The following is a 22,804-nucleotide window of genomic DNA, read 5'->3' on the forward strand; positions in this document are numbered from 1 at the left end:
GGAAATCGGTGGTTTTAAGGCGTAAATAAGATGTCATCTGTGCTGCAGGGGAGCTTCGGGAGGTGCCTATGATTTACGGATAGCCGGGGGATTTCAAACTCTTGCTCCACGTAACTTGCATAAAGAAGTGACGGCGTTTATTATAACCTTTAAAAACCCCAGCCCAGCAGCACCCAGAGTAAAGGGGGACTGGGCTTCAGGGGGTGCTTGTTGCTTCAAGCAATCCAGCCGCTTCTCTGCATCTCTGGTTTGTGTCCGAGACCAGGAAAACGGACCTGTTAGCGTAAGGCTTTATTTCATTTCTGAATCTTTCTGTTATCCTTGCGGATAAAGTAGTAGGAGTGAACAACTTGACAGGCTGTGTGCTCTGTTTTGGATTTTTCCTTGTTTTTCCTATACCGTGCAGTAATACCCTAGTGAAGAACCATTAGTCAGAATAACATTTTCCAGCCTCCTTTTGTGTCAGTTGCAGTCAGTTTCTTCTCCTGTTTGGGTCCTTTTATGCAGCAACAGACAAAAGAAACATTAAAAATTAATGATTATATTCCTCAACAGTCTGTAGACTGAAGGGGTGGTTGCAAGTAGTCTATTTTAAGTGGGTGTGAATTCCATTTTTACAAAAACATGGTCGTCTTAAAAACAAACCCCCTAAATTAATACTTATAACAAATGCTAAAAATTCTACATGCTTCCTCCTTGGAGTAGCTATCCTTAATCAACTTGTCCCTATTAGGGGCCATTCTGAAGTTTATATAAATTTTAAAAATTTATTCCTGGTTTACTAAACATGAGGTAGTATTACTATTAAAAAAAAAAAGGTGAAAAGTGGTTAATTTTTTATTTTGTTTAGCTGGAAGAGTGGAACTACACCAGTCTTTTTTAAGTTCTTGTGCGTAAGTGGTTTGGAATAGTTTTGTGGGAGATTTCACATCCTGTAGGATTTCAGAAACTAAACAAAATGCTCCTTAAACTGGAAGCAAATCATAAGAATATTTGAAAAGAAAGTTTTGTTAATTTTGAGAAAGATGTAGGTTTGGGGATGCAAATGTAAGTTTGTGCCAACTTAGCAGCGAATCGGTGTGTTAGGCTATTAAAAGAATTCCCTGGTCCGTGGGGTTTATCCGTACCGGGGCTTTGCTGGCTGCAGCCTCCTGCAAGTGCAGGGGCTGCTGCAGCCACGTAGGACCACGCCAGGGCAAAAACTTGCCGTGCAACAGCTTGCAGGTGGGTCAAGAGCCGCTGTGATTCTCTGCTGTATGCTGATTTTTCGGCAGAAATATCCCATGGGGAGTTCTTCTAGACTTGCACGCTCCATGTAAGGAACCCGGAGGTAGCTGATGTCACAAATAGGGTGGATTATTGCTGATGCAGTGTGCGTTTGCCCTCCACTCTGCTCTCCCCCCACCCTGAGATGAAGATCTGTATCTTAAAGCCTGATGTCAAATTTTGTTTAGTTTTCTGGATTTATTTGCATGGGACACGAGTTGCTGGAAGACGTTTTCTGGCTAGAAAACAGCTGACAAATGTGGAAAAGTGTCTTAGTTTTCTCATGCTTCCTGAGTAATTCTAAAAGGAGTTTCACCCTCATGTAGTTTTCTTAAGGTGCTGGAACATTTCAGTCCATAAAAGGATAGGTACAGAAATATTTCTTGCTCATCGCTGATTTCCGTAGCTGTTTGAGGATCAAAGGGAGCAGATAGATACCTTTGTTTTCCTTATTAATGCACATGTCTCATAACTTTTCTTTCTCTTTTTTTAGCATTCGGATTAACTGACCCCTTCGACAAGTTTATGGAGCTGCCATCTCTCTGCTTGCTGTACTTCCCATTTCTGAGAGGAGAAAGTGGTGTATGAGATCAGAGGAAAATGCCTCGGACAAAGCAGATACATCCCAGAAATCTGAGAGGTATGTAGCTCTCAGCTGACAAAGAAAAGCTGTGGAGAACTCGGTTGCAGTTCCAATTACGAGGTTAAAGGAATACGTATTTAAGAAGTCTGTTTTGATCCAAAAATAGTTTGCAAGCAAGTTTTAGGAGTTGTCTGTGAGACAGCTCTAATTTTGAGAGAAATAAGTGGAATCTGTTCTTATTCCGGCAGTCTGTGTGCTTGACAGCATTCTTGATATCCTCCAGCTTACAGCAGTAACTAGCAGGAACTTTGAAAATGCAAAGACGTAGTTTCCTTACTAGGGAATTTAGAGTTGAAATATACAGGGAGGTGGGAAATGCGTGTAATGTAGAAGCAGCATGAGATCTGACAGGCGGTAGTTGTTTTTCTTAATAGTAATCAGTTTGGCTTGCTTTTGAGGGGATCAAACTCTCCTCCCATGCATGCCTTCTCGCTGTTTATCATCTGTCACCCACGCTGCCTCGGGCATTGCTAGGTTTGACCTTGGTCTCCTTGCTGTCCTGCCTTCGCACAGCTAAATGGTAGCTTGTTGGCTATGGAAAGGAGCAAGCAGGCAAGCGATCTGCTCCACGAACTGGCGAGTTTACGTGTCCAGGCATTTCCTTGAACAAAATCCCAGTGCACTTAACTGAGCCCAGGACTGGCAGATGAATGTAAGGAATCTGATCCCATGGTTATTTGTTACTGTCTTGGTAGAAGTGGCCCTGGAGGAATTAAATGAGGGGAAGAACACAGGTCGGTTGACGAGCAGATGTATACGTTGAGGGAGAACACGCTCCCATCCCTGCCCTCATACTCAGCTTTCGGGAGAACATGCTTCCACCTGCACCCCCACGTGTAGCTGTCATCAGCTTTTTTAATGTGAATTTTACAGTTGCAGTATGGAAGCATCCCTTCAGAGAATAAAAGCGATTACAAAACCACAAACATCAACATTAAGTTTTAGGGGCAGGAACAGCATTTGATTCCGTTTTTAACTTTTTATGCCAAAACACAACAAACATCCGCATGTGTTTCAGTTAGTTTGCAGTTGAGAGGCTCTCAAGTGCTAGCGCATACAGCTGTGTCCAAGACCTCGTGTTCGTGGACTGTTACCACTACTACCACTAACAATCTCTGCTGGAGAAGACATTTTTGCAGCGTCTTTATTCAGGAAGTGCTGAGTAGCATTGTTCGGTGTGATGCATAAACCTCCATCACAGATCGGGAATTTCACATTTAGGTGATGCCGTTTCCCCTTCTTACTGAACGTGATGCAATAAATTAGAGCCTGATTTTTAATGTTGCTGCTTACCAAGTTGCTGACATAGCTGAGCTTACATTTTCTGATCAAATAGGAGAGTGATCTAATTTTAGTACTCTGATACCTACTCTTGTATTGCTTGAAACTTAATAGGAGTTAAGTCTATTTTAAAGCTTCCTATTCACTTAAGTAAATGCATTTAGAATAAATAATCTAATTAAACTCTTAATTGTGTAAGAAATTAATTGCTCTTTTTTTTCCTTGCATAATTTCCCCAGTCGTTTAGCTTTTATCACCCCCTGTAATAGCAGTTTTCATCAGTTCCTATTTTTCCACAACTAATGGAGTTCTTGAATGAATTAAGATGGGTTAAATGTGGAGAAGGGAAATAGAGGTATACAGTGAGCCCATAATTTGAAGTGATGTTGGAACGGTTAAATAATTGCTAAAACTACACAGGTGCTGCAAACTTCAACACGTTGTGAGCATATATTGCTACTATCATGGGTTATTAGAGGTGAAGTGATTTGAAAAATCAGTTTACTTCTCATTAGTTATGCCCTATTTCCATTTTTAGTCTAGATAATGAGGAAAACTGGATTTCAGTTTCTTTAGTCATTTTATCAGTCTCTGAGAATATTGCAGAAAATATTTGCTTAAACCCTCAGGTTTTGCTGGAACTTGAGGAGGCTGAAAGATTTCACAGGTCTGTTTTCTGACAGCTTATTTTTATGCATGCAAAGTTAGACCCATCTTAAGTCGGCAGTCTTAACCATTAAAACTTTAAAAAATGTGGTTTTTAGCACTGTGGTTTAATCCATGGTAATTAGTACCAATGATAACTGAATCTGCAAAAAGAATAAATGTCTGTGGTTGAAGGTGAAACTCGGCAAACTCTTACGTTTTATAAGTTTTGGGAGACAAATATGTAAGATTAAGTAATCTGTATTTTTAGGGTAAAAGGTATTTTTAAGTTGTCTAAACCTGATTGTCACCTTTTGTACTATGTACAAAGAACACTCCATGGCCTTACCTGGCTTCTCCCTCCCTTGTCCCAACTCTTCTTGTTGCCCCATAGCAATCAAATTGCCAACGGCTTTAACTGGATTTGTCCAGTGCCCATCAATGTTTAACTTCTTTGAGAGATCGCTGTTGAACAACCCTTGACACTCTCTATCCTGTTGTGCATCAGATGAGTTACTTGGGTTGCACTTCCAGTCCAAGTCAGCCTGGAGAATAAACAGCCAAGTCCAAGAACCTGAAGTATTTTCCCCTAAAAAAAACCCAACACAATCCCTCTCTCCTTCCCCTCCCCAAAAAACATGCAGAAAGAAACCCACCATAAACACACACACCCACACCCCCCCCATTAATTTGAGGTTTGCTACAGCATAGGAATAAGTTTGAAGGTTTTAATATTGCTTGTGTTTACTGTAAGCCACCTGATTGTCTGGGGAAAATGAAGTAGCATTGTTTAATATAGCGAGCTAAATTTAAGATTTTGGCAGGAAACCCTAAGGCTCTTCTTTTTGTGACATGGCTTGATTTTACTCATTTTGTATACTTCTGAGAGAGCTGACAGCCTTTGGCAGATTAGCAGTGGCCCTGAAGTATCGGTATCAGTGAAGATCAAATTTATTTTTCGTGGGGTGTTTTTGTGTGCTGAGGTCCTCTCCCCCTTCTTGGCTTTTGCTGTCTGTTTATAGATGAGTCGATATAGTGCTATGCTAACCTGATTTTACAGCAGGGGAAAAAAAAAAACCTGTATCAAGAAGGCAGGATATGGGAAGCATTATTTTGCAAATAAAAAAAATAATTAGATTAGTTGGCCATTGGTTTTCATGACTATGTGTTAGTGACATGGTTTTAATGCCCAGCTGTGGCTGAATGAGTATGTTGTATCTGAAGGGTACCAATAAGGCATCTGCTGTGCTGTGCTCATTTCATGATGTTGTTTTGTCACATCAGCCTTCCCTGCTTCTCACTGCAAACACATCCTTAGGTGAAAAATGTTACCGTCACCAGTGGACTGCTTTGGTAAGAGGAGTTGTGCACAGTGTCAGTCTCCTGGCTAACTTAACAGTCATGGTCATCCCCAGCAGTAGGGGTGAGTGGCTAAAATTTGAGAGAAATTACAGTTTTGCAGGTCTCAAAAGGATATGGATCGGATGCGTGCAAGTTCTGGAAAAGGCTTAGTAGTTTCAAAGGCGAAGGGCAAAGGTATGCCTAGGAAAAGCCTGGCATCGGTTACCTGTCAGCTATGTGACTGGAACTGAGTTTATAAGCAGGTGTTCCTGATGTTGTCTTAGTCTCTTAAATATTAAAGATGCGTATTGTGTTGCTAATCAAAAGCATCATCACTCCCTCTCCAGAAAGTAAGAGTGCTGCAAAAGAGGAAAATATCTTATTCAGACATCCAGAGGTCATCTTTTCTTAATTTACTTTATTTGTTGCATGAAGTTTTAACTCACTAAAACTAACAAAAAGACTGCTTTGCATGTGGTTACACCCTATATTTACATGACCAGTTGATAAACAGGTGTAACAAAACATTTCATAGAAGCTGTAATGTATTCCCAGAAGTACAGTTCCATTAGAGAATCGTGCTTTTAGCAGGGCTGAGTGGGCTTGGTTTGTTGTCAGATGGTTGTGAGGATATAGAAGGAAAAACAACTCATGTTTTTGTTTACTTAGAAGTACCCAGTTGTAGAGTTTAAAATGAAAACGTATTTGGGTACAGTGTTTAGCACAGTGCTCTGATTCACCAATACAAAACTGTAACAAAAATATTTTGAACTTCTTCTCTTTCTAGATAAGCTTTCTGTTATTTTTAAGACAAATTGTTGCTGTTTCTGTTTTTCCCTTCTCAATCAAATATTTCTATTTGAAACAAATGGCGGACAGGCCCATAAAGTTTAACAGCTGTCTCCAAATCTTTTAACACTTTGCATTTGATAAGGAAATGCAAGTATAATATGAATAGCTTTGCTCAATAGCTTGATAGCTTTGCAGTAATCTGAAAAGCGTGCTTAAATTTGCTGGAAAGCTGGATACATTCTGGGCCTTACGATGTCCAGAAGAGCTAGGCATCTACCACGTCTTAAGTGTGATTTAGCAAAGGCTCTTTGAATTGGTTTAAAATTGTAATGTGTTTTCAGTCCTGAAATAGGCCTGTCTACACTGAAAGCTGACAGGTTGATATTTCTTATTAGTGTTTGGTCGTGTAGTCTATAAAACTTGAGAATCGATTGGTGTGCTGTGCTTCAGTTCATGATTTGCATCAAATGACTTAAAACCGCTGAGATTTCTCAAGGCTCACTTCTGTAACTTGTGCTTGCTTGGTTCAAAAGAAATGTGCAAGCACAACAGTTGACTTTAGGTCTTGGTGTTGTTTCTGAGACAAAAATAATGCTCCACTTCAGGGTATTTCTGAGGGGCTGTTGATGCATTATTGGTACATCAGAAGCGCTGGTGGTCTGTGCTGTGTGGTGTACCTGTGGACATCTGTAAAGATGCTGCGTATGTGTCTTGCTTAAATTTCTGGAGCATGTGTGAGACACAGGTGGAACAAGAAGTCGGAGTTTTGACTCGGTGACTTTGTTATAGAAATATCACTTGATTTGGCAGCAGTTCTTGTTTCTGTATATCTGATCATTTTGTATAATTTCTTCTACAAACCAAATTTGAACCCCAGGCCTCCCTCACGAACGTAGAGAGAATGCGTGGCTCTGGTGTATCATCCGCTGGAGGACCAGCAGATCAACTTGTAATGCAATGAATAAACCAGATCTCTTGTAGACCGCAGAAGTACTCTCTCTGTGCCTCGTATTTCTCATCTGGGATGTAGAATGATGATGTTTCTCTTTTTTTTGTCCTTGTTTTACTTGTTTAGAGTGTAAGACCCCAAGGCTGTTTCTTACAGTGTGCATGGTACAACGCTTGCACATTAGAGATCATCTTAACTGCAGCCCTTACATTTTATTGTAATGTGAATAATGTCTATATTTACATGTGAAAAACTGTCTAAAATACTCTGCGGTGTAAGAAAGGCTGGATTTAAAGGGTGTAATTTGCCACCCTTTCCCATCACCTGTCCTGTTCCTGTCTTCTTGTTCCGTGTCCCTAAATTTGATCATGTGTTTTCAACAGGGTTGAGTCCTATTCACTGCACAGGATGGTTGGGGCTTATGTCGGTGGCCACAGGTGATGGACAAAAGCCTGTTGAGAGTGGATTGCAAGAGGGGAAAGAATAGGAGGGTGGATAACACTGTTCAGTATTGCCTTGAGACAACTGTGTTTAATTCCTGCCTCTACCACTGAGTTTCTTGCGTGAGACTGAGCGATTCTGTTACACCAAACCTTTGCAGCCAGCCCCTAACTGCGTGTGCTGCATTTTGCCTGAGCTGAGATGCCCAGGCACAAATTCCGAGTTTTTGCAACTGCAGTAAGTCCGCTATGGCTACAGTTTGGATGCAAAACACTGCGAAAGTGCTAAGTACCTTTAAAAAAAAATTTTAAAAAAATCGAGGTCTAGGTGACTTAAGTTGAAGATCCAAGATTAGCCAACACTTTTGTCAAATCTTTTAATCTCTCTATGCCTCTGTTTTCTGCCTGTAAATTGGAGATACCAGTACCACATTGGCTGCTAAGGGCTCAGAAGATCCAGTTGTTAGTGTCGCGAAGCAGACGCTCAGAGGCTAAGTAACGGAAAAGATGATGAAGAAACTGGTAGTAAACAGAGCCAAGCAGCGAGCACAGCCCGTTTTGCGCACTGGCTTCGTTTGCGTAAACACCCTTGCTTTTGGCATTCTCCAGCTTCTTGCTGCTTCGCTTCACAATCTTAACATTTAAAAGGTATTCTTAAAGGTTACTTCCTAGCTTTTAAAATACCAAAGTAAAAACCCAAGAAATTCCACTGTGTTGAACCACAGCGCTTCTCTCGTGAGTCATCGACGTGTCGGGACCTCCGAGCGCAGCGCCGGCTTTCGCTGGACCGGGCGCTGGCGAGCGGGGAAAGGCATCGCTCCCACCGGTTAGCGCTCAGAGTTTGGAGCTGTCGCTGGGAAAGCCCCTGCAGCCAGGAGGGAATACTCGCCGCAGGAGGAGTCTCTAGAGAGGAACATCTTTAATGTCATCGGTTCCCAGTTGGTTTCGAGACTGGTTTAAGCCACTGCCGCGGGAGGAGGAGGAGGAGGAGGAGGAGGAGAAGCGGTCCTGCCTTCCCCCACCTCGGATGCTTGCTGCCCACCTTGCGTTGCCCTCCTGGCTCGCGCGTTCGCTGGCCCCGCAGGGGAAGAAGTAGGGGCATCCAGACCGAGTTACGCTAGCACCGCAGGCTGGGGGGTAATTTTTGTGCTGGGGGGTGGTTCCCCGGTGCCGCGCACCCCGCGGGAGCAGGGGCCGGTGGCAGGCGGGGAGGGACAGCGCAGAGGCAGGGTTGGCTTGAGCCTCTTGCTTGAACTCCTTGCGAAACCGTGTTGGAAATCTCTGTTGGCCGTGTGTAAACCCAGCGGGCTTTGTGAGCTGCTTTAGTTGTCCAAAGACGGGTATAGATTTTCATGAGGATAACAAAAGGTGGGTTTCTTATTTCTGGTTTCTTTGCTTTTCCCGCCAGAACCCCCCTTCTATTGACAAATTTCAAAACTGGGAAGAGATGGAGGTTACTTCATGGATGACTTAAAGAGTTTTAGTGTACTGGTAAACCAGCAGGAGACTGAACTGGTCTCAGCTGACACCTTAATTAAAAATAAAATAAAACACTTCCTCTAAAATTTGGCATAGAACTTTCATTCAGACTGAACGAAATTTGGCTGAGATTTAAGCAATTAAAAAGAGGTCCAGAAAACCAAACTTGATTGTAGCTGGCACTGTCAGCTTTGAATATGTATTTATAGATTTCTGCATATGCACGCTAAATATTAGGAAAAGAAAATGGGGATAATGCAAAGAGAGTCTGCTGGATACAGACAGTTGCAAAAATAGGTGCTTTCAGAGGGAGTTAAAATAACATGAAGAAGAGGGATAAAATAATGGTATTCCAGCTAACAGGATTGCAAAGAAATACCTACAAGAATGCTGATGAAAGAAAAAGAATGGAGGAAGGAGCTTAGTTCTGTTCTCTTGATAGTAGAAAACAACACGTATTTTTTATGGAATATAAAATCATTATAATTGCAGTTAGAATCAGGCTCGAGCTGGAAGAAATTGGTGAAGGGTAAGGTTATAAAAGATGGAATTCATACAGAAATGAAAAAAGCAGCAATGAACTGGGGCTTGAAAGCTATGTATAAGCCAGTTAGATTTCTTTCAGAATACAGTGAATTGGAAACAGTGCAGAACTGTAATTCTGCCTCACCTTTACATCTTGTATCTTCTTTATTGCTAATTGAGCGTGGAGTAAGAAATGCTACAGAATTTGGCATTTGCTGAAGCATGAACTCCAGTGTATTAGGAAGGTCATGAAAAAAATTATAGCTGTGAAAAGAGAAACAAAAAGTAAGATTTCAGCAGTTGCTCTTTCAAACATTTCTGTTAAAGCAGGCAGTTGGCTCTGGGATGAAACTGAGTCCAGTCTTCTGAGCCCAGGAGCAATTACATTTTGTAAGAGTCCAGCTTTCTTCTGAGCATTTAGAAGAATATGACTTTTTGTTTGTTTGTTTGTTTGTTTAAATCCTTGCATCTCAGAATAGATTTGGGTTGCTGTGAGTGTATATGTAAGTTATGTAAGGTTAACTGTTTTATTGGGGGGTGTGTGTCTGTGTGTGTGAACTTACTTGAAAAAACAAACAAACAAAAAACCCAACAGCTACTTCTAATATGTAACCATTAGAAGTTAACATGTAAATACCAAAATCCTGGATAGGCTGGAGAACCTTGGTTAAGAGAGCTTCCTCCAGGTTTATGGTCATCTGCATCTTAAATGGCTGTTGTGAGACCTTAAGCCTTTGCCTTTCTCCTGTTTTTCTTAATTGACTGTTTACTGCTTTAAAACTATGCAAGTTTCTATGCTGATGCCCCTGTCAGTATTTTCAATCTTTGAAGGCATCAGTCCACTAGACTTTGCAGTTGTGGGCTGTGTTACTGCACAGTCTTATATCTAGCCCAATAAACTTTCCAAGAGCATTGTTACCATTTAAAAATATCTTGTTGCAATGAATTCTGTTTAATAAAAAAAGGTGCCAAAGAAATTTGCAGCATAGTACTGTTTCCTTCAAACTTGCATTGTGCCCGTCTTACGGTGCTTGAAAGGGTTTGTGTGATAGATACTTACCTGCTGCTCCAGGAGAGGATTCTTGGGCTGTGGGAAGAGTTCCCGGTCCTTGGCAGGGTGGACAGGCGTGCAGGACCTTGCTCAGGGAGCTCAGTAATAACACGCAGTTGTCTGCGTGTTAGGGGGTAGTGTTTGTTTGACCCAACACTTTGCAAAATTGCTGAAGAAGTAAAAACTTTTTTTTTTCTAACCACAGTCAGTCGTTATCACCAAAACAGTTACCCTGTAGCCCGCCCTGATGTACTTGGGAAGCTTAGAAAAAGACTCTGTTTTGGGGGTTATGTTGTTTTGGTTTGGTTTTTAATCCTGAAATTACTCTGTTTCATGGCATGTATTTTGAGTTTCTTCTTCCGGTTAGACAATTTGTTTTCCAGTTGCAACTGCTGTAAATATTTATGCTGGAAAACGTAGAGGAGACTTCCTAGAGCTACACATTTTCAGAGAGCTAGTTATACCAGTATGTATTTCCTAGACTTACTCATTCTTTGGTATGTTGGGCTTCTGTAGTAAGCGTTTTAGTTCAGTAATGGCTTATGAGATTATAGAGAGAGAAACTCAGGCTCTTAGTTGGAAAAGTAAGATTTTCCTTTCTATGTTAAAACAGATGAATAAACTGGACTTTAAATTTCCAAATTAGATGAGTTGGGCGATGTGGAGTCTTTCCCCCCACTTGTTTAAACGTATCGTAACTCAGAATATTTACATTAAGGAGAAGGGACGCACACGCATACACCCCTACGGCAGATGTTTGGAGCCTTCGGTGACGCATTTTTGGGGAAGTGGGGAAGCTCAAGTTCATTAGGCGAGGCAGTGCTGTTTGTTTTTATACAAAAGCTTTTTAAATGTCCTTGAAGCGTCTCTCAGAATGAGGCTGCTTGGAGAATATGCTGACTTAGCGATTCCCTTATGACCTTTGGTGGCAGACTGAAGGAGAAATGTCTTTGTAACGATCCACAGGTTGTGAAAAGCGGAAGGAGGATTTTTGTTTAGGCAAAGTTGAAAAAGTCTGTGTACTTGAAAATTTCATCTTTGACTTAAGAGTTTGTTGATACTCGTATAACGGAATCTGGTTAATGCGGTAAGCTGGATTTGACATCTCTGATTACCAGCAGAAGCAGCGAGTAGAGAGTGCATGTTCATATGTTAAATACCCCGTGAACTTTTTTCCCTCTGAATTCCCATGTGTTTAAAAGATGAGTTCCCACCAAGTCCCCTTCATAAATGCCGGGGCTGAACTCATGCAAGGTTTGGAAGGAGCTGTGGGGAAGAAAAGCAGCAGTTCAGCAGGAGCCTGTGGTGTAGCGTCGCTACAAAACAACTGTGTGTGTGTTCCTAGTTACCTATGAAATATGTGGCTTACGCCCTGCCAGCGGTGGTAGTCATGGAATATCCAGAGCACACCGCATGATTTCCTCTGATTTTTGGCCTAATTTCAGGGGCTGGGAAGTAGGGTTAAGTTAATGTTGAACAGCATTGTTTTTAACTACTGAGCTCCGTTAAGTCAGGTGGGAGACTGCGCGCTTGTTCTTAAAAGGTTGCAATGCAGACACAATACGGAGCCAGGAAAAAGAAAGAAGTGTTTAGAAATGGCACTTAAAATATAATTTCTGTGGTGGTTTTGCTATTCCGTTACCTAGAAGGAATCTCTAGCCGCTGTGCTTTTTGAAGAGGAGTGCATGTCTCTTACACAGTAGATGTACAGATTTTACCTTTATCCTTGCTTCAGGATTTCTTACAGAAGGAGGTATTTCTGTCCCAGATCTATGAAGAAAACACAATGATGTATGTATTAATTGTGTTTTAAAATATTTCACTCTATAATTTTTATTAGCAAAATACCTAATCTACCAAAATGTTCCTGTAATTCTCAGTTGTCAGGAGGCGGAGAGCTAAGTATGTACGTTGTAATAGTTTAATGCCTTGAATCTTAAAAGAGAATTGCCGCCTTCAGTGTAAGGGCAGTGCTTTTGTGGCTAAGAGGCAGATTAGGAACTGTGAAAATACTAAACTTTACTGCAGGGAAGATTTAATAATTTTCAAATAAATCTTCCTGTAGCGTACACAGCAGACTTGCTGAATTTGTCTTGGGTATTGCATGCATTTGTTAGGGAGGTGGGATAGTACCCTTTTTCATGATAACCATTTATGGAACATTTAATTGTGTTTTCCCCTGGTGTTTTTTCTTTCTTTTAAACAAAGGGTATTATTATGCCAATAAAATCTTCTATTTATTTTAGAACACTATGTATGTTATGTCCAGGTGTATGTGTCCGTTAGCATGTTTCAAAATAGCGTTTTCTTTATGTGCTTTTTCCATTTTTTTCTTAGAATTCTAGACTATAACTTGCAACAGTGATGTAACTTCTGGAGATACCAGAGGAATTGCTGTTCTGGTACAGGATGATTTTGCTTTTGACAGACTTGTGAAAGGCAGTTTGTCTTGTGTGCCTCTTCAGCAAGGTTTGCTACTAGGATTGCTGTAGGAGCTGGCTGCCATCCCTGTTCAGGTACATGAAATCCATCGCTGCAGTGGTAGAAAGCAAGCCAGTTTTTGTTGTTTGGCTGCTTAAATGCAGATCTGCTTCCCTGTTGAAACGGTCAATTTTCCCTCTCTTACGCTCGTAAATTAGGCTAGTCGTTAGGCTTGCTCAGAAGCCCTGCAGTCTTAACAGTTTATGGTTTTCTGAAGCTTTCAGTTGTCTTGGTGTGTCATCTGTATATGCAAGAGTACTGTCAGGCAAACTCTGAAATTCCGTGATGGAGCAGGTTGGGATCTCCCGCTTGGGGCCTTTGCCGGAGGGATGCCGTATCCTGGAGTGAGCGGGCACCATAGGCAGATCGGGGCACGTCCCAGAGCTCGTGGGAAGTTTTCACAGGCATCCAGGCGGGATATGGCCTCGGCACAAAACAGGTTTTAATTATTAATGTTTTTCCAGTATCTTATGGCTGGCTTCTATCATGCCTTTTCAAAAATAAATGAATAGCACGTTCCTTTTTTTTTTTTTTTTTTTTTTTTTTGCAAGTGGTGTTTCTCTAATTTTTTTTCTTCCTCTGTGTTTTTTTTCTTCTCTCATTCTTTTTTTCTCACTATCTATGGATATTGCTTCTCTACTGTTCTGCCTACTAATGCAAATATAACCAACAGTCTAGCGGGCATCTAGGAAACAGGCAATTTCATAATATCGTCTTATTCCTTCCTGATTTTTCCCCCTGTTCTTAAGCCTCACAAACCTTTGATATTGCTAACGTCTTACATGCTTCGGTTTGCTCCCTGAACAAAGTTGTAGGTATAAAGACATTTCTACTGAAGCAACCTGGAGTTTACATGATCAGGCCTTAAAAAATACAGTTAACAGCATATGTTCTTCAGGAATAACATCTTTACAGTGCTTTGAGAAAGCAGAACAAGAAATTGGCTATAGAGAAGCATCATGTGTTAAGACTCAAGGTTCAGAGGTTTGAAGAATGTGATACCTGTCTAACATGCTCAGGAAGTAATGCCAAGTAATGGATTTTCAGTATATCTGAAAACTGACCCCATTATTTGAAGCAGTATTTCCACAAACAGTGTCTCCAAGATGAAGGAGCAAGGGTGCGCGTGGTTGCATTTCTCATAGGTCTGTATAAACACATTTAGGACTGTTTGGAAGTGCAAAAAACAGTTAATACTGAAATATTTTCCCAACTTTTACAGTAATTTTTGTACTTTTTTTCTTGGTTGTTTTTTTTTTTCAGAGGGGTAAAAGTTCTTGATTTCCACATTCGGTAGGAGATTCACAGTCTAGCAGCTTTTCTTTTGAATGCTCAACCTCCATGCTTTAGTAAAATGCTGACCAGATTTGCGCAGTCGGTCTCTCCTGTTTACTGTCTTGGACCGTCAAAGGGAACGTCAGCAGAGAGAGTGTGTGATGGGCAGGCTGGCGTGCCCCGCGTGCCCCGCAGCCTCCTTTCCTATGTCCGTTTGTGGCATCGAGGCTAAAAGATAGATTGAACCCGCTGAGATATTTTCTTGTGGACCATAGTATGTCACCTGCAGTCAGGTATTAAAAGCTTATAAATGCAGCCTGTGAATTTCTGATTTTCAATTTGGCTGGGAAATCGCAATGTGCACAGCATGGCCGGCAACAGTCCTAGATCACCGATAGTGGCCTTCTGTAGTTGGATGTATTAATTATAAAAAGCTATTCAGAAATACTTAGAAACAGGGAGGAATCTGAATGTTAATGTCTTAGTGGTGGAAAATAATGGCCTGAAAACACTGGTCAGTGTTTCCAGAGCTGAAACTTTCTGGTAAATCACATATTTCTGCAAGGGCCTTCAGAAATTTGAAATCCTTTAAAATCTACTGATGTGAGGAAAAGGGGCAGAGGAGACAAAGCCTTTTTTTAAGCCAACAGAAAGGGTTAATGTAGATGCACAATTATGTACTGGTTACCTGCAAGTTAATTTCAATCTCACATTTCTAGTAAACACTGACATAAAAAATGTCTCTTGAGCCAATGTTTGTAACTAATCAGCTTTTTCTCCAAGAGGCTTTAAAAACACAGTTTTGGCAGCAGAACTAAGATGATGTTTTACAGAATAACCCCCAGTAAATGGAGAGAAAGCTGGTAATCAGTTTTGATTAACGGATCTGCATTCTGTTATTTAAATGTTTACATCCTGATTAGCATGTATGCGGCATTTAAATATGCAATTTTACTTTAGCAAAATCTGAGGCATGGAGAATGGAGATAATCTTTCGGATGCTAAAGGCTGGGGATGTGAGGTAAAAAACATGCAGGAGATGTGCCCACCTCCCTCAGCCTTATAAAGTGATACCTATGTGACTGATATTTTCATTTAGTTGTGGGATTATGGTTTTTTTACATTGGATATGTGTAACGGAAAAAGTGGTGGGGGCGTTGTTTTTATTTTCTTTTGGGTTTTTTGCAAATTCTACTTAGTCTACAACAGACTTAAATTAACTTTTAACTGAAGTATTAAGGCTTTTGTTCATGAACTAAATGTCTCCTGCTCCTCATTTTGTTAAAGACAAAGAAAGTTGAGCATGTACAAAAGTTTGTGAGATTTTTCTGGATTATTTTAAGAACTTCTTAAAACTGCATTTCCATTGTGATATTTGCTTCATGTATGTGTGCAGAATAGTTGCTATTTCTTATGTTGTTCATAATGTTTTATTTTTTTTCATGTAAAAGCACTGATTCTGATAGCAGTTGTTAGGTACCAGAATATAGTGGTTTGCTTTGCCGACTCACTCCTGCTGCAAAGTTGAGACTTTTGGCCAAAAGAGCATGTACATCTTTCTGGGTTGCAGATCCTGGCTTTGTGAAAAACTGACTGATTCAACAGAAAGGTTGGCCTGCCACGTAAGCACACCATAAAAAATGAGCATCTGACAGCTCTGTGGCTTAAAGTAGTGGATCTGACACAGGCATATGGAAAATTCATGCAACGGGGATACTGTATCAAAACAATTTCTCTGTAGAGAGGCAAAACCAAATCCTTTCCCTCCCTTCCTGCCTCCTTTGCTTTCCCGTGACTCTCTGTTTTTACATTGTTTGCTTCTCACCCTTTGCCTTCTAAATGATTCCTCTTTAAAAATCGACATCTTGCATGAGGATTGAACAGTTCCTCGAAGAATTTTTAGGTAGAACAATTGAGCTTTGAAGGGGAATATTCACATGGAGATAACATCAGGAAGGTGGGATGCTTTTGAAAAGCCATGGTTCTTCTTCCACTTAACATGACTGTCCAAAAGGAGAGACGATGTACTGCGCTCGTGTGTCGGAAAGGGAATTCCTGCGCATGATAATTTGACTCTCTTTCTTCCAAAGGAAACTGGCTCGTCTTTCTGTGCCCTCTGATGACACAAACCTTTTCCCGCCTCCACCTGGTATATTTTTGTTGCATTAGTTTTGATATCCTCTGCAAGGGTTGGTATTAGTCTTCTACCTGGGCTTGTAGAGCAAAGAGTTCTGTTTACACAGAAGGGCTTCTGTTGTTGTTCTTGAACCGGCAGAGGTTTTGAGAACCGTGGAGGGATAGAAAGTAAACATAGGCAAGCAACAAATAGAACAATTACCCTTCTTTCATAGCAAGCAAGTCTGTAACTGATCTTGCCGGCTTATTTTGGTTTGCATTTTCTTTTTTTTTTTTTTTCCCCTCCCCTCCTGCCTCAAGTGTTTTTAAAACTGTTGTACATAAGCAGTACCAAACCCAAGCGATTCACAATTGTCAGTTTTTCTGTATAGGTAGTACCCAAACTACTCGGTGCTCTGTGTTTTTACTATTGCATTGGGGTCGGAGTACTATTCATGCAGCCAGTTTTCTTCTCTCTCTGCTGGAATAGAAATGAAGAAAATAGCTGGAACTGACTTAGGCGTTCATCCTGTCATTTTTCTGTATCCTCCTTGAAGTCATCCAAAATCAAAACAATTCAATAGTAACATTTTTCACCAACTGTCATTGGGGCTTCCGTATTTTTTGTTGCACTTCTTTCAACAGACCTTTCAAAATAAGGTATTGCTCTTACAACTACCACAAAGTCAAGAAGCAGAGGTGCAGGAGAATTAAGAGACAGCTTAACCAAGGTGTGTAGGCACCTACTCTCCACTAAAGCTATTGCCCCCAAAGCCCTTGCTGGATCAGGCCCTGGAACAGTCGTTCAGGGTCCTGCTGGGGGATGAGACCCGGTCTTCCCTGGCTGCCCCGGGTAGCAGTGGTCGCCGCTGACCCCGTGTTTTCCAACAGAACCCTCTCCTAAAATGGTTGAGCCGTGTGGCTCTCTTGACAAGACGCTCCCGCCGCCGCTGTGAAGTATTTGTGCCTAGCGCTGCAGGGTGCAGGTTAACGAGGTGCGGGTGTATTACCGGCGCAGGGACCGTGCCTTGCCGCGCCGGCGGGACGCGGCTCGGAGCAGCCTCGCCAGTTCCAGGAGCTGCCCAGCCTGCTCTCGCCTCTCACGAGCTTCATCTGAGGGAAGCTCGCTGTGGTGAATGAATTATTGAAATGAAGCGCCTGAAGATACGGGCAGACTTTTGTTCATCCTGAGAAGTAATTAACAGCTGGATGTCTCACCGCTGAGGATTAATTCCCTTCGGTAGTGGCCAAGTCCTCCTCCGTGTCCCGGCAACTACTTTTGTGTGTCTTCGGTTCGGCGGGGCGGTTGCAGTGAATGCGGCAGACGTGCCTCTGAACGCGCAGGTCCACGTGTGCGGCGAGCCGGTGCGGTGGACTAGGGCTCGTACTCTTTAATTTCTGAAGCGCTAGCCCAGCAGGTTCGGGGGAGCCTGGCCCCGGTAACGTACAGGCTGTGGATTTCTGATCTGGCTGCAACCTCCGTGAAGCAGCTGACTTCGTGCCTGGGGAACTGCGCTAGCCTAGGAACCACTAAACGTGAATCACGGGGGTTGGAGCCTCATGGCGAGATAAAGGGAATAGACCTCTGGCTGTCTAAAGGTTGGAAAAGTTACTCTCCGTCACTGTTGCCATCTCTGTGCCCAGGAGCGCTGAGGAACTTGGCGTGATGCTGCGTGGTGGAAGTCGACGTGGGTTTTATCCTTTATGTGCGCCCGCGTGAGAAAAGCGTGTTTGGTAAACAAATTTTAAAATGCCTGGTTTGTTCCTTCTGCTTCATATGTAGATCCCAACGTGGGAACTGCGTATATGCTTACTTAGCGTTTTGAGGCTGTAGAAGGCTAATGACGCTGCAGCCCGGGTGCGTGGAGCCACGCTGCAGCTTTTTGTGTCGTGTCGGTGACCGGGTGCGTGCAGACCCTCCGAGAGTCTGCTGTCGGGTGGAAAAAGGGGCTGTCGCTCTCCCGGCACGTTACTGCTTTGCTCCCCTGGTAAAGCTCTGCCTGATACACGCATTGCTTTGCTTATTTCGGTGCTCTTAGAAGCTATACTAAATAATCGTTGTAATAACAATGCCGACATCTAAGTAAAAAGTCTATTGGAAAAAAAGCTGAGATTTTTTCCGGAGATGAATCCAATCGCCCCACCCGTTTTCTCTCTTCAGAAACTGGAGCTCAGGAATTGCTACAGTAATGCTCTTCCAAGTTACAGTGGTTGCTTCATCCCCTGCCTAATAACTGTCCTGTGGTGGTGAGGAAATACAGCAGTGCTCCCAAGCTTAGTGTGTACAAAATCCTCCATACAGTCACAAAAAAAGTATTAGTTGGCAGTTAAGTGGATGAATATATTCCCCAAGGAAAACTTTGTCTGTACCTGCCTGTATCTGACACCGATGTTGGAGCATGCAGCTGGGAGGAAGAGGGGGGTAAATATTCCAGCTGAGTTGTCTTTGCTTCTTTCTGATTATCCCTTTCCATTCATGCTTGACGCCCATGGAAATGTTTTTTCCTCAGTGGTTATTTGACTTGCTTTTTTAAATTTTTTATCAAAAATCATGTACAGAGCATCTTACCTTAAAAACTAGATTAAAAGAACATATTTGTGCATCTAAGACCAGAACTGGAAATTAGAAAAGCGGATTTGTGGCTTTTCAATCACTATTGATTCATTTTATGTGTACTCCTGTCCTGTATTGAGCTGAGGCTTTTACTTTGCAGAAAAAGAGAAGCATGTACTCATGTCAAGAGTATAATTCCTAGTTATTTTTAGCAGGTGCTTAAACACATTTGTAAATTCCAGCTTATAGCTGAGCCATTCACCCTCTACCCCCTGTATGTAAATTCGTAGCAGAGGACACAATGAGGGGTTTGACTGTATAAGTGATACCTTTTTTTCAGTGTGGAATTCCCATTGAGAGGCCAGGCCTAAAAATACCAAATGTTTCCACAAACAATTCCTGTGCACTGCATGTTGAGTAATACAGCTACAACCAAGGAGAGAGCTTCTGCTGACAGTTTCCCAAATGAACGCAGGAGTCCAAGCTGAGCTAGTTTATATATAGTTTTTATTATTGGTCATACGCTCTTACCAGAAATCCAGATGTGCTTGAATCAAGCAGCAGATTAATGACACAAAATGACTGTGGCTGCAGGATGAAGGTTTCTTTTGCGTACCATAGAGGATACGGTAACTTCCAGTTAATGACTTCAGAATATTTTGCAGAATGCAAATGAGCAAGTTAAGGCACGTAAACAAAAGTTGTCAGGCTTCGCATTTGAATTACATGCTATTGAAATGTGTGACTTGATTTAAAGAAATAATTTTGTATCAGTGCTGTCCTTTTCCAACAGAGTGTTTCAGTAAATAAATATTTAAAAAAAAAAACCCTCGAAACATTTTCAGTAAATAAAAGGGAAATTCAAAAGGGAAAAGCCAAAGGCAGTAGAGGAACTTTACAGGGCAGGCAACGGTCCTTCTAAAATAGTAGAAAATCTTGTATAAGGGAACCTGAAGTGCTTCATTTTAGGAATGTTTCAACACAACAGAAATTTTTGAGTGGCTGCTAATTTGAAATACGAAGTTCAGCATGGAAGTTGGTAAGCTTATGAGTTCAGATATTTCTCAGTGCTTATATACAGTAGCTGTACGGGCATGTTTATGCAGCATAAAAACCTTAATTTTTCTTCTTCCTGCTGCTGCCATACTCTACTTTTCTTGGGAAAAATCCTGGTCCAATGATTGTGGAGTTTAATGTCAAAGTATGCTCTCTCCAAATTAAATCCCTGCAGAAGCAGGTGAGTGGCGTAGGGAACCTGTTCGTCACAGCTGCGTCCACCAGCTACAAGTTTTCTCGTTGCTCAGGGTGCTAGAGGCAGGTCTTTTCACTCACCTGGACCATTTATTCATTTGTTTGGCAAAGAAATTGATTAGAGCGATGCTGTCACTGGACTGGTTTCACCAGTATCTTTATTTATATCACAATGGTTTCATGTACAATATATAATTGGAAGCAGTGTGGGAGAGCTCTGTAGCCCTTGTGGAGCTGTGGAGTTTTTAATCTCGATTTTTGACACAGTTGAGACCACCCCTGCAAGTGACTGAGCGACCCTCGCAGACCCATCAGCACTGCCCGTTGGCACTCAAGTCAGTAACTGTGGCCCAGAGTCCGCTCAGGTCTGATATTTCCACCCTGACAGATCTGGTTTAAAGCTGGCGTCAGGCACTACTTACACCAGTGGCAGTTGTAGCCCAACTTGTGCCCGTGAGTAGCTGTATTTTTCACCCTGTGCATTTACAGTCTAAGCTGTAAATAATGCTCGAACTCTTTCTAAGCTTATTTCCAGCTATTTTTTGGTGGAGTATTTAGATGATTGTCGTAGACTGGGATGGGCTGCATGTTTCTTCACATAGCGACTTTTTGCTCACCTCAACTTCTGTAGAAATCCGCTTTCAAGAAAAAGGTGGCGTTTGCACCAAATTCTCTGCTTCTTTTGGAAACACAGAAAAAGGAAGAATTTTTTCCTGCTAGTGACTGGTCTAATTTGTATGTCTGCTTGCATGAGAATATATCCCAAATTTACAGAGAGGGATTTGTTTTGGGGTCCTGTTAACCTGAGAACTCTTGGGTTTTTTTATTCCTGGCAGTAGAATTACATTCACTCTTTCTCCTATTTCAAATCTAATTTCTAAACATTATGGGAACTCTTAATGTAATCATCTCCATGAAATGTCAGGTTGCCTTTCATGAGACACTTCTGGGTTTTTGGGGGGTTGTTTTTTTAACCAATGGCTCATCTAGGCTGGGGATGAGTGGGGCTGTTAAGCCAGAGGCACAGGTGGCAATGTTTGGGATGGTGAGGTACCCTTTAGCCTTTGATCATTGTGGTAGTTAATACTATTCTGTTTAATCCTGATAAAACTTACTGAAAATAGTCAGACGTTTGTGCATACTAGCCTTATATATTTTTCTAAAGGTAATAAGGAAGTTGATAGGCATTTCTTTGTTCCTAAGGCAAGCATAGTATTGATACAGAAGTGTTTTCTCCTGGGACATCAGAATCAAGTCTGGTTTATGTTATTTCTGTATGCATACCTATCCTTCTAGGCTTGTAATATTCTCTGGAATTCCCACAGTTTTCTGCAAACAGCTTTGTTATTAGATGTGTGCTTTCTGAAGTCTCCACTTAGGTTATCTTCAATATCATGATGATATTGAGGTCACGCCTAGCAGCCAGACAGCCCAGGTCATATAAATGTGGGGAAAAGGAGAGGCAGGCAGGGAACAGGGGCAGAACAAGGGGTTATGGAGGCATCGGCACTGTATAATTTACTTACCTGTATGGGAAATGTCTATATCGAGTTATAAATGAAACTTTCTTAGATCTTTCCCCAAACTTGGTTTTTTGTATTTGCCTGAGATAAAGATACTGGAGAGAGATACGGCATTACCAGAGGCTGTGGAACAGATTCTCACAGGAGTATAGATTATGTTGTTCTGGAGAAGATTATTTTTTAAATTATTGATATGCTTGAACAGCAGCTCTGAAAATATGTAGAAGAAAAGGTAAGAACAAGGATAGAAGGTTGATGCAAAGAACATCCAACAAAACTGGATCCAGACGGAGGAAGTGGGATCTATGCTCTTGAGCTATGGAAAGGCTCTCCCATATTTATCCCCGTTTCCCCTTATTTTCAGCACAATGTGAGGAACACTATGCTACATTTATGTATTGGAACTGCAAGTAAGAAAGCAGTAATGAGTCTGTTGTCAGCGTGTTGTGCTTTCTTTAATTTACAGCATCATCACTGTGCTGTGCTGCCATAAAGGACAGAATATAGCCTTTGTCCCTACTCAGCGTTAGCAGAACCAAGAATGATGCACGCAGTTGGCAAAGACTTCAACAACAGAGTCCCCATTCATTGCTGCGGAGTAGTTTGTTTTAGCCGTGTTACATAAGCCATTTGTGGTATAACTCAGGACATTGCACAGAATAATATTGGGCATGGATATCCATCTGTTGTACTAGATACTGGGAAGGGGAGGAAGATACCTTATTGCAGTCAGTTGCTGGGGTAGGTCTTCAAAAGCTAGCTGAACTGAAGTGTTAGGACCCCTTCCCTTAGCAACATCGTACCACAAGTGCTAGAAGCAGTATTGAGTGACTGCAACACATGTCCTAGTTGCACCAAAATATTCAGTTTTACCCTTTATGAACCTAATGCCAACTCATGTCTTTTGTGAGTTAGGCACAGACTGGACTGGTAAGAGAAAGCTTTTTCTGAGAATACTACAGGAGTTACCAACTTCATGGTGTAAAGGTGATGTGGGGCCGTAGGAACTATAAAGCAGATAAGATTTTTGTCATTGAGCCCTGAAAAGTTACTGCCATTAGATGTTGTGTTTCCTGAAGGTAAATCCACCTGCCTTTTGGAGTTAACATTCTGCCCAAGAGTATGCAAAATATGATTAAGTAGAATGTTTTTCTTACAATGGAAAGAAGGAAAAAGAGCAGCTGAAATACATC

The 22,804-nt window shown here is 41.6% G+C and overlaps 1 long non-coding RNA gene across 1 annotated transcript; it reads left to right on the forward strand.

Annotated features, from left to right (window-relative positions):
- On the forward strand, positions 1–22,424 carry LOC121232421. The gene is made up of 3 exons (XR_005930798.1): positions 1–283; positions 1,760–1,906; positions 22,078–22,424. It is a non-coding gene; the product is annotated as an uncharacterized LOC121232421 (long non-coding RNA).
- Positions 22,425–22,804: the final 380 nt, after the last annotated feature.

This window comes from Aquila chrysaetos, chromosome 18 (genome assembly GCF_900496995.4).
Source record: "Aquila chrysaetos chrysaetos chromosome 18, bAquChr1.4, whole genome shotgun sequence".
In the NCBI taxonomy this organism is placed as follows: Eukaryota; Metazoa; Chordata; class Aves; order Accipitriformes; family Accipitridae; genus Aquila; species Aquila chrysaetos.